Source organism: Callithrix jacchus, chromosome 16 (genome assembly GCF_049354715.1).
Source record: "Callithrix jacchus isolate 240 chromosome 16, calJac240_pri, whole genome shotgun sequence".
Taxonomy (NCBI): Eukaryota; Metazoa; Chordata; class Mammalia; order Primates; family Cebidae; genus Callithrix; species Callithrix jacchus.
The window spans coordinates 41,969,683-41,982,481 of record NC_133517.1 but is presented as its reverse complement, the minus strand read 5'-3'; the positions used below and the strand labels follow the sequence as shown (position 1 = coordinate 41,982,481).

The window sequence follows — 12,799 nt, the reverse complement described above, 5'->3', positions numbered from 1 at the left end:
AACAGGAAATAAATACCAATTACTAAAAACATGCTGTACAGCAATTAAGTTATATTATAAATCTTTTCTAAAGTTTCACTGAATCATGAAAATTTTAAACAATTGAATCCAAAGGCCTGAGTATTTTAGAAGTGTTAAGAGAACCCAGTTCTCACTTCAGAAGAGAGTTAAATCAGCACAGGAGTGAAAGACTGCCTTACTGGGGGAGATCACTGAGGAAGAGAGACAAGAAAAAATAAAACAGCAGCCTAAATACAGGAAGACAATTCCAGGCTGTACTTAGAGCTATATAAAATACAGAGTATGAATTAAAGACTTTAATAATAGAAACATGAAAGAAGAAAGGCAATACTAACTTAGGGTTGGTTGTAGTAGAGCACATAAAAGCAAAAGCAGATTTAAATTAATGCCATCAAATGATAGCTGTCTATCAGGCATTTAGGAATTGAGGTCATCTTTGTTTAGGAATTGAGAAATTAAAGAAACTGTCCAGATTCTTAGGAGAATTTTCAAGACAAAAGTAGGACCTGAGTTTTTCTTCAAGGTGAAGTAAGAATTCAATAGGGAGCTAATAAAGTGGCATTCCTGGGAGACAGAGTTGGATGAGTGGCAGCAGAGAAGGTACCGTGCCCAGCGTCTCAGACATTCCAGTCTAGCAAGCTAGAAGGTTCCAGAGAATAGAAAAGATAAGATTGGCAAATTCAGGGAGAATCTGTACTGAGAAAGTATTCTAATACAAGGAGCTTTGGGTTCATTTTATGGGTGAAGTGGAGCCATTCAATGATGTATACCTGCTTGGCTGTTTGTTTTGCTTTTAATTGAAGAGTGATGTTATCCAAAGTAAGCCACTTACAAAGCTGTTGCAGAAGTTCAGGCATGGCTTGAAAAGATGCAGGACTTGAGCAGAATGAAATAAGAATGTAAAGGAAATGCCTCATCAGATGGCATTTTCTTTAAGAATGTAGAAATCAGTGAGTAAGTGGTGTCTTAAAGTTTTCTCCATTGGACTTGATGGGATCATGGTGACAGTATGACAAGCTAAAACCCAGGTGTAGTGTTGAAACTAAGGGAAGGTTAACAAGAAACTGTCCCTAAGCTTTAAATGTGCCCATCTAACATTATAGAATTACTAATGGCCAATTCAATGCCTGTCTTTTGATGATGCCATTTCAATTTTCTCTGTGTCTCCAGGAAAAAAGGGATAAGGAGATAAGCCAATTTTCTTCTAAAAATCTACTTTTTGGGTTTTTTTTTTAGATTCAGACAGCGCTACCACAAAATTAATGATTTCTTTACCAACTGCACTTGCTTCATTTTTCCCCAAGGCCCTCCAGGCTACTTCTCTGGAGAGTATACAAAGTTTCCACAGAGCTATTTTTGTAATCTAAAGCAGTTGTGCTTTCAAGCCTGATGCTACAACTGTAATTTTAATTTATCAACCTGCCAGTCAGTGAAATGCTGTAAAAACATTCGAAAGTTTAAACCCATCATTTATTTCTGCACCTGTCAATGACACTTTTCTGTACTTGTCAAAATCATTTAAACTGTGCTATGAGGGCATATACAATATCACCAATAAATTGGGTAATCAATCATGTGTATGCATATTTTGACAGTGGCGTCTTAAATGCATGGACTCCAGGATGCATTTTTAAGATGTAGGAGCTCATTACTGTTCAATAATAAAATACAGTAGAGTCATCAAAAAGAGTCTCCCTCAGTCTTTGGCTGATTGTGCCTGAAATGGCATTTATTTCTTCAGCAAAATGTTCTCCATGGGGAAAAGGAAGTAATTGCAGATTATAGCAGGCAGGAATATAGTGTTACATGGAGGGAAGAAAATGTATAGGATCATTAAATAGATTTATTTAAGTTCTGCTTATAAAGAAAGCAGTGGTGCAGTACTTTATAGCTGATGATATTTCAAAAGAGTGTTATCAGCACTTCCACCACTATCTAATCTGTTCATATAATAAAGTGTCACATTAGACCCAGTATCACAATTCATATCAGTTTTACTTCAAAAATTGGTATCATTATATATCATAAGCAACCCTGGCCCAAAAAATTTGGATGAGCTCTTTCATCACAATAATTAAGGAATTTTTAAAAAACAAGCTATTAGAGAGAGAAATTGTTCAATCGTTAAGTTCATTCAACACAATAACAAATTTGATGTCATTTAGGCTGTGTATCTAAGATAAAACATTGTCAAAATCGTAACTTAAATAATATTGGCTAAATAATCTAACCTCTAAACTCTTGGTTGTAGCAATCCTCACCATTTATTTATTTTAAAAAAGCAAATCTTATGAGAAACCTTTAAAGTCTATGAAGAATTTGACGACTTCATAACATGCCACTATAAATTAGCCAAACTAATTTATAGACATCAAATATTTCTACATAAGAATATGAATCAGTAAAATCGACATGCATAAGGTCTCACTCATAGGAAGATCTTTTTTTTTAATTTTCTTTATTTTTTCTTGAAGTAGTTTAGTTTCTGTTCAGGTTTTTTTTTTCAATTGTACTTTAGGTTTTGGGGTTCATGTGCAGATCATGCAGGATTGCTGCTTAGGTACATACATGGCAAGGTGGTTTGCTACCTTCATCCCCCCATCACTTGTATCTGGTATTTCCCCCATGTTATCCCTCCCCACCCTCCTCACTCCCTGCTGTCCTCCCCTAACCACCCCCTCCAACTGACAGCAGTGTGTGATGCTTCCCTATGTCCACGTGTTCTCATTGTATGATGTCCGCCTATAAGTGAACATGTGGTGTTTGATTTTCTGTTCTTGTGTCAGTTTGCTGAGAATGATGGTTTCCGGATTCATCCACGTCCCTAAGAAGGACACCAACTCATCGTTTTTTATGGTTGCATAGTATTTCATGGTGTATATGTGCCATATTTTCTTTATCCAATCTATTGTTGGTGACATTTGGGTTGGTGACATCTTTGCTGTTGTAAACAGTGCTGCAAGGAACATACGTGTGCATTCGTCTTTATAACAACGACTTATAATCCTTTGGATATATACCCAGTAATGGGATTGCTGGGTCAAATGGAATTTCTATTTCTAGGTCCTTGAGGAATGGCCACACTGTCTTCCACAATGGTTGCACTAATTTACACTTCCACTAATGTTATAAAAGTGTTCCTATTTCTCCACATCCTCTCCAGCATCTGTTGTCTCCTGATTTTTTAATGATTGCCATTCTAACTGGTGTGAGATGGTATCTCAATGTGGTTTTGATTTGCATTTCTCTAATGACCAGTGATGATGAGCATTTTTTCATATGTTTCTTGGCCTCATATATGTCTTCCTTTGAAAAGGGTCTGTTCGTGTCCTTTGCCCACTTTCGAATGGGCTTGTTTTCTTCTTTTAAATCTGTTTTAGTTCTTTGTAGATTCTGGATATTAGCCCTTTTTCAGATGGATAGATTGCAAAAAAAAATTTTCCCAATTCTGTTGGTTGCTGGTTTGCTCTAATGATCGTTTCTCTTGCTGTGCAGAAGCTCTTAAGTTTAATTAGATCCTATTTGTCTATTTTGGCTTTTACTGCCATTGCTTTTGGTGTTTTAGTCATGAAGTCCTTGCCTATGCCTATGTCCTGAATGGTTTTGCCTAGTTTTTCTACTAGGGTTTTTGTGGTATTAGGGCTTATGTTTGGATCTTTAATGCATCTGTAGTTAATTTTATTGTAAGGTATCAGGAAGGGGTCTTTTTCTTGTCTGATTTCTCTGGCTGGAAATTCCAAAACTATATTGAATGAAGTGGTGAGAGAGGGCATGCTTGTCTAGTGCCATATTTCAAAGGGAAAGCTTCCAGTTTTTGCCCGTTCAGTATGATATTGGCTGTGGGTTTGTCATAAATAGCTTTTATTATTTTGAGATGTGTTCCATCAATACCTAGTTTATTGAGGGTTTTTAGCATAAAGCCCTGTTGAATTTTGTCAAAGGCCTTCTCTGCATCTGTTGAGATAAATATGTGGTTTTTATCTTTGGTTCTGTTTATGTGATGGATTACATTTATAGACTTGCATATGTTCAACCAGCCCTGCATCCCTGGGATGAAACCTCCTTGGTCATGATAAATAAGCTTTTTGATTTGCTGTTGCATTCAGTTTGCCAGTATTTGGTTGAAGATTTTTGCATCTATGTATGGTTTGTGTGCATAGAGTTGTCTAGTAATCTCTGATGGTATTTCGTATTTCTGTGGAATCAATGGTGATATCCCCTTTATCATTTTTTATTGCATCTATTGATTCTTTTATCTTTTATTTTTTATTAGTCTGGCTAGCTGTCTGTCTACCTATTTTGTTGATCTTTTCAAAAAAATCACCTCCTGGATTTGTTGACTTTTTGAATGGTTTTTGTGTCTCTATCTCCTTCAGTTCTGCTCTGATCTTAGTTATTTCTTGTCTTCTGCTAGCTTTTGAGTTTTTTTGATCTTGCTGCAACTCTTTCAATTTTGATGATAGGGTGTTGATTTTAGATCTTTCCTTGCTCCTCATGTGGGCATTTATTGCTTTGAATTTCACTCTAGACACTGCTTTAAATGTGACCCAGAGATTCTGGTGCGTTTTGTCCTCATTCTCATTGATTTCCAAGAACTTCTTTTTTTTTGCATTCATTTCACTGTTTATCCAGTCGACATTCAGGAGCCTGTTGTTCAGTTCCATAATATTGTGCAGTTTTTGTCACTACCAGACCTGCCCTACAAGAGCTCCTGAAGGAAGTACTAAACACAGAAAGGAACAACCAGTACCAGCCACTGCAAAAAGGAACCAAATGGTAAAAACCAATGACACAATGAAGAAATTACACCAACCATAAGGTCAAAACAACAAACCAGTAACAAAATGGCAGGATCAAATTCACACAGGAAGAACTAATCTTAAGTGATGGTTCAGAATCACATTTAAAATAAAGCTTAGAGAAGTGTATTAACTCACACAACCAGCACTGTTTCTATATTGTGACCAGTACTATTTTCAAGGAACATGAGTTTTTATTTGTTTGTTTGTTTGTTTGTTTTAAGTTCTGGGTTACATGTGCTGAATGTGCGAATTTGTTACATCGGTATACATGTGCCATGGTAGTTTGCTGCACCTGTCAACCTGTCATCTAGGTTTTAAGCCCTGCATGCGTTAGGTATTTGTCCTAATGCTCTTCCTCCCTTTGCCCCCATCCCCGACAGTCCCCAGTGTGTGTTTTCCTCCCAGTATACATGAGTTCTCATTGGAACATGAGTTGAACATGAGTTTTTTACAGTGCCAAGCCACGTTGGAAAGGGTAATCCTACAGTCAGACTAGTGAAAGATGATATATTTACTGAATGTGTATATGAATAAAATAGAAATGGTGGGTAAGATTAGATGTCATATGTAGAAATACAGCATGAAAAGAGTTGTTATTCAATTTAAAATGAGATTTTAGTCTCATATTCTTTAGTATCAGTCCTGAATTCAATCACTAAAAATAATGCAATATAAGTGCTTTGATTTCATTCATTTGACTACCTTCAACTCATCTCAAAGAAAGCTAATTAAGCTTACTTGAAGAGATCTCATTTCTTTCATTTAGCTCCACTAAATATACTAAAGATTGAATTTTCAATTAAATTATACTTGATTATCTAAATAATTTTTGGCAGGTTAAACAGCATTTATTTCAGACAATTTGAAGTATTGACTATTCTTCATGTTCTTCAATGAATCTTTACTGATTCTCATGAAGACAAAATAGATATCATCATTCCTTTAATACTGAATAAGTGAGATACATAGACATGATGATATCTCCATAAATACACACAGAATATTATTGTTAGCCATTTTGGAATGGAGTCCAGTCTGGGGCTTTTCCTTACAAAGCTGGCAATTTCATGAATCTTACCACCTCATGTTTTCATCTGAGTTTCATCTGTACTTGAATGTCTAAATAATATCTTTAATTATTCAAGAAAATAAAATGTATTTAAAAAGTTATTTATTGCTTTTATAGGCATTGTGAATTACCAATTTGCACTAAAAAAGTACTAGAAAAAGTTTTAAAGCCTCAATTCCCAATTACATTCTGTTCATCCAGCCAGGAATGACTGATCTTTATTTCTTCAATACCAAAATGTGACCCTTTCAGCACTTTTAATGACATTTTCAAAGTGCAGAAATACTTTATGATTCAAAAGTATTTTCTACTATACCCTGCAGAACAAATCAGCTATCAGAGTATAATCAATAGCTGCCAACTATTAGCAAAAGCCACACATCACTTATGCTTAAGAGCTTATCAAGAAAAAAAAATGCACTGAGTGGCTATATTTTGGCATGCTAAGGTAGATATTAAAATGAAAAGTCAATCCTCAAGTATTTCATATTTTTTAGAAATCTTATTTCCTTAGTAAAAATTTCACTATATCACAAAAGCATACCATTAGAAGCTGCAGGCCACATTCAACTTTGAAATCAAATAATGTGCTTCTAGTTTTATTTATTGTTAGGCAACCAACTACAGTTTCCACTTAGCTTCAATGAAAAGGAAATAAAAGATGAAACACTTGTTGAGACACTTCTTCCAGGCTAAATTATGATATCATGCCAGTGGTATTTCAATGAAGTGTATATTATAGCCCAACTGGATACTAAAACCTTGAAAGCCTTTTAAAAAATGAGGTTCTCTAGAGAAGTTATTTTAAAGATGTGCTCTGTAAATCATGGGCTGTTGATTATCCAGGATAAACACTCCAATTTCCCAGTTAAAGTCACCAAGTCAAAAATTAAGGGACTGCCCAATAAATCAAACCATTCACTTCTAATTTTCTTAAGTTGGCAGGTTTTAGTTTGAATCTCTTGAGAAAGGATATGATAGCATTGCTGCCCTTTCTGTGAAGAATAACTGTCTAATTTCATTAAGTGCATCAGTTCAACACTTAAAGGGCACTGTGTATGTGTAAAACATTATACAATAATAATGTCAGTTGCTGTTCTAAACTAGCCTGCTAGACAGGGATAGTTTCCTACTATTGTGATTAAAAATTGAGCTTTCCTTCCATATTACAAAGATAACAACACCAAATCATCGATAGGGAATTTAGAAAAATATTTAGAAATTTATTTTGGCAACGTCAGATGAAAAATTGTATCAAAATTACTTAGACTAAACTAGCAAATGTCACTTTAAAAAGTTACACAATACGCCTTGTTTTTGAAAACACTATGAATAGCCTAACAGTACCCACCATACTACAGATCAGGGATTAAAAACAAGAAGTGGCTATTATGATGCCATTTCATTCTAATCAGGACTTTATTTCCAGTGTCTTTATGTTATTTTTGAATATTTATTTAGTTATAATTAGATACAATTTATTCAATATTTTATTTAAGTTATATTGGTAGGTGCAAAGCAAGATGCGAGGATGGACTGGACTGCAGCTTCTCATAGTGGATTCAGTAAAGCAGTACCAATCAGTGAATTGTTTTTACCATTTCATTTCAGAAAGTAGGAGTAAGCATTTTAAAACCTTTATAGCATGCTTATATGACTGTGAATCCAAATGTATGATTTTATACAAAAGTATCTGACTGTAATAGACATATTTTAAATAAAAAAATAAAAATTGTGGTCCTTTACCACAATAAACCAAGAAGTCTTAGACAAGACAACATCTTTACCTTTGGGAAGACTGTAATCTAATGAACAGGACAAAACAAATAAGTTGGTGTCTTAATACAAGGCATCTCTTGGAATTCTAATCTGCTAGAGAACATAAAATAAAAATGAACTGTTATCTGTAATATAAGTCATTTCTTGAAAACTCCTGAAAGAGAGGAAGTAAAAAGTTTGGGGACTAGTTATACATAATGGCATACAAAGTCAGGTGGGTTTAGTTTCTGTTTTGAGATAGGTAGTAGCAACATTTGGCTGAACCAAAGGGCATCTTAAAAGAGACACTGGACGACATGCCTGGAAAATTAAACAATGACTATATCAAGGGAGACTGGAAAGCCCTGAATATGTTTTAACTTTTCTTCAACTCCCCTCTCCCTTTCTCACCCCTCTCACCTCTGCCTTCATCTCTTTCTTACTTTCTCTCTCTTTTCTCTTTCCTCTTCTCTTCTTCCTTTCCTTCTCTCTTCCTCTCTCCTTACATTCTCTCTGTCCTACTTCTTCCCTGTACTTCTTTACCTTTCTATATTCCTCCTTCTGCTGCTTCTCTATATTTTTTGATTTAAAAGAATGCATGCCTTTCATCAAAAGAGAATACCTCAAAATATTAAGAGCCTTATATGACAAACCCACAGCTAGCATCACATTAAACATGAAAAAACTGTAAGCATTCCCTCCTAAGACCTGGAACAATACAAGGATGCCCACTGTTAGCACTCTCATTCAAAATGGTACTAGAAGTGATAGCCAGAGCAATCAGGCAAGAGAAAAAACAAAAGGCATCCAAATAGGAAAAGAATTCAAACTATCCCTTTTCACAGATGACATAAATGCCCTAAAGGCTGTCAAAAGGCTTCTGCAACTGATCTGACACTTCAGTAAAGTTTCAGCCTACAAAATCAGTGTACATAAATCAGTAGCATTTCTATATACCAATAATGTTCAAGCTGAGAACCAAACCAAGAATGCAATCTCATTTACAATAGCTGCAAAATAAATAAGTAAGTAAATAAACCAAAGAATACATCTAACCAAGGAGGTGAAAGATCTCTACAAGGCAAACTACAAGACAATGCTCAAAGAAATCATACTTGACACAAATGAATGGAAAAACATTCTATGCTCATGAATTGGAAAAATCAATATCTTTAAAATGACCAAACTGTCCAAAGCAACCTAGAGATCCAGCACTGTTCCTGTCAAACTGCCAACATCATTTTTCTCAGAACTGGAAAAAGCTATTCTAAAATTCAAAGGAAACCAAAAAAAGAGCCTGAATACCCAAAACAATCCTAAGTATAAAGAACAAATCCAGAGGCATTACATTACCCAACTTCAAACTACACTACAAGGCTACAGTAATCAAAACAGCATGGTACTGGTTAAAAAAAAAAAAACAGACAATAGACCAATGGAACAGAATGGAGAACCTGGAAATAAAGCCATACATCTACAGCTATCTGATCTTTGACAAAGTCAACAAAAATAAGCAATGGGGAATGGACTTTTTATTCAGTAAATGGTGTTGGGATATCTGACTAACCTGGACCCCTACCTAACTCAAGTTGGATTAAATATTTAAACATAAGACCTAAAACTATAAGAATATTAGGAAAAAACTTAGGAAATGCCACTCTGGACATCAACCTTGGGAAGTAATTCATGGCTAACTCCTCAAAAGCAATTGCAATGAAAACAAAAATTGAGAAGTGGGACCTAATGAAATTTGAGTGCTTCTGCATGCAAGAGAAACTGTCAAAGAAGTAAACAGACAACCCACAGAATGGGAGAAAAATATTCATAAACTATAAATCTGACAAAGGTCTAATATCCAGAATCTATAAGGAATTTAAACCATCAAGCGAAAAATAAATAACTCCATTAAAAACAAGGCAAAGGACATGAACAGACATTTCTCAAAAAGAAGACATACAAGCTGCCAATAAACATATGAATAAATGGTCATCATCACTAATCTTCAGAGAAATGAGATCAAAACCACAATGAAATACCACTACAGTCAGAATTAGTATCATTAAAAAATCAAAAAATGACAGATGTTGGCAAGGCTGTGGAGAAAAGGGAACACTTACACACAGTTGGTGGGAATGTAAATTAGTTCAGCCACTGGAAATCAGTCTGGAGATTTTTCAAAGAACTTAAAATAGAACTGTCATGCAACCCAGCAATCCCATTACTGAGTATATATATCCACAAGTAAACAAATTGTTCTACCAAAGAGACACATGCATTTGCATATTAATCACAGCATTATTTACAATAGCAAAGACATGACCAGGTGCAGTGGCTCACACTTGTAATCCCGGCAATTTGGGAGGTCGAGGAGGGTGGATCACCTGAGGTCAGGAGTTTAAGACCAGCCTGGCCAACATAGTGAAATCCCATATCTACTAAAAATACAAAAATTAGCTGGGCATAGTGGCACATGACTGTAATCCCAGCTACTTGGGAGGCCAAGGCAGGAGAACTGCTTGAACCCAGGAGGCAGATGTTGCAGTGAGCCAAGATTGCACCAGTGCACTCCAGTCTGGGCAACAAAGTGAGATCCATCTAAAAAAAAATTAGCAAAGACAAGGAATTAACCTAAGTGTCCATCAACAGTGAGCTGCATAAAGAAAATTTGGAACACATACACCATGGAATCCTAAACAGACATAAAATTAATAAAAGTATGTCCTTTGCAGCAACATGAATGTAGCTGGAGGTGATTATCCTAAGTGAATTAATGATGTAGGAACAAAAAACCAAATATACTGAATGTTCTTACTTATAACAAGGAGCTAAACATTGGCTACTCATGAACATAAAGATGGCAGCAGTAGAAAGTTGGAACTACTAGAGGGGGAAGGGAGGGAAGGGGAATTTTGAAAAACTATTGGGTACTATGCTATCTGGGTGATGGGATCAATCATACCTCAAACCTCAGCATCACGCAATACACACAAGTAACAAAACTACACATGTACCTCCTGAATCTGAATTAAAAGTTGAAAAAAAATGCATGCCTTCAACAAGGAGCTTTCTTTGCTTTGCAATAGATCTCACTATTAGAAGGAAAATTAATATATGTAAAATGTTCTCTGGGTACCAGAAATAACATAAATTCCTAATACTCCAGCTTGTTCTCTTGCTTTGCAGTTGAAATAAAAATATCTTACCATTAGCTTAATGACATATTTTTAAAACTAGGGTAACCCAAAAATGTCATTATTTTTTAATATTAGACCAGGATGACACTGCTCTCTATTTGGGAATTCACAATTTATTCACTCTGAGGAAATTAGTCATCCCAGAAGACAATCAAATGCTGACATTTGACAGGCCGAATAAACTACTAAGACCCTTCATCACAATGCTCCAATGAGGCCTGCCAGTCAACAAGCCCTGCTCACATGTACATGCAGACATTCATACACATACACACACACACAAACACACACACACACGCACACACACACACACACACACACACCAAGCTCCAAGCCAGATTTTTGATGCCTTGCCCTGAAATATAATCTAATCAATGAGGAAAGAATTGCCAGACATTTGAGGAAATACTCTGACATGGAGGAAAATCAGATTTTTACAGAAATAGGTGAAATAAAGAGAGCACAAAACTAAAAAAAATAACTAAAAATAAAACATAATTAATGCCCCTAGAAATAGGAAAATGTATCTACATCTAAAAGTATTACTTAAAAAATATATGGAGAACAGGAAAAACTTTTTGGAAATTAAAAACTTTATAGCAGAAATGAAAAATTTAATAAAAGTTTAAAATATGAACTTAAAGGGTCAAAAAGATAAAGAGGTGGAAAATGGTAAAAAGAGATTTTAAACAGTTTACTTTTACTCCAGGGATTCAATATTATGCTAATAGTGTTTTCACAAAAAGAAAACTTAGAGGACATTATTAAATAAGAATACAAGACAATGTCCTAAACTGAAAGATACAAGTTTTCCAATAAAATGTGCTCAGCATAATGAAAGAAAGATGACCCAAACTAAAACAGATGACTCTAGATAAGACCTTAAATGTCTGAATAGAGGAATAAAAGCCACATATAAAGACAGAATCAGAGTAACATCAAATTGCTCAAGATTAGAACTTGCAGACAATAGAAGAATGCCTCTAAATTTCTTTTGGTCAAATGAATAGGCTTATTATAATGGAATGCTCAAAATTAGAACCATTAAAGTATCTAATTCTGACTTCAACTTTTAAAATAATTAAAATCAAAATAATCAAAACAGGATAGTTACCAAAATAATAGTGCCATTATAACCACATTAAAAAGAAAAGCTTCCATCAAAATTTTACAATGTGACAAATCCAGTACATTTTAGATATTGCATTCCCCTCAATTTTGTGATATTCCATTTTTGATGAAAATATTATTCAGAAGAGAGGTTTTAGATAAAAAGAAAAATTGGAGTAGAAATACATATGTTGAAATTTTCCAGTTTTACTGTTAAAAAGTACCTTCGATGTCCTGCAATAATTGCTCAAACGTATTTTTAACAAATGAATACTCATTAATATATTTCACAGATAAGCCAGTTGGTACTTATTTACATAAAACGATATAGGTTGGGTACGGTGGTTCACGCCTGTAATCACAGCACTTTTGGAGGCCGAGGCAGGGGGATCACCTAAGGTCAGGAGTTCAAAACCAGCCTGACCAATATGGAGAAACCCCAACTCTACTAAAAATACAAAATTAGCTAGACATGGTGGCACATGCCTGTAATCCCAGCTATTTGGGAGGCTGACACAGGAGAATCACTGGAACCCATCAGGCGAGGTTGCAGTGAGCTGAGATCACAACATTGCACTCCAGACATTTAAATTGTTTTACTTTGAATCTCGTCGCACTTTATAAGTTAGTTTTCATTTCCTCTGCTTCTTTAAAAGGCTTGGCCAGGTCATTTGTCTGTAGTGGGATCAACAAATGTTGTACTGCACTACATTTGTATAATAATGAATTTATCCAACATAATATGTTTCTTGACTACCAAGAAATGGAGCCAAACTCTAGAAAAATGCAATGCAAGAAAAGATTCAAGTTATCCCCTTGGATAAAAATCATCTCCTTTATAATAT

The 12,799-nt window shown here is 35.0% G+C and overlaps 1 protein-coding gene across 22 annotated transcripts in view; it reads left to right on the top strand.

Moving 5' to 3' along the window:
* Nucleotides 1-12,799, top strand: part of RALYL (RALY RNA binding protein like) — a 765,327-nt gene that overhangs the window by 649,605 nt on the left and 102,923 nt on the right. The gene's annotated exons all lie outside the window — the stretch shown is intronic.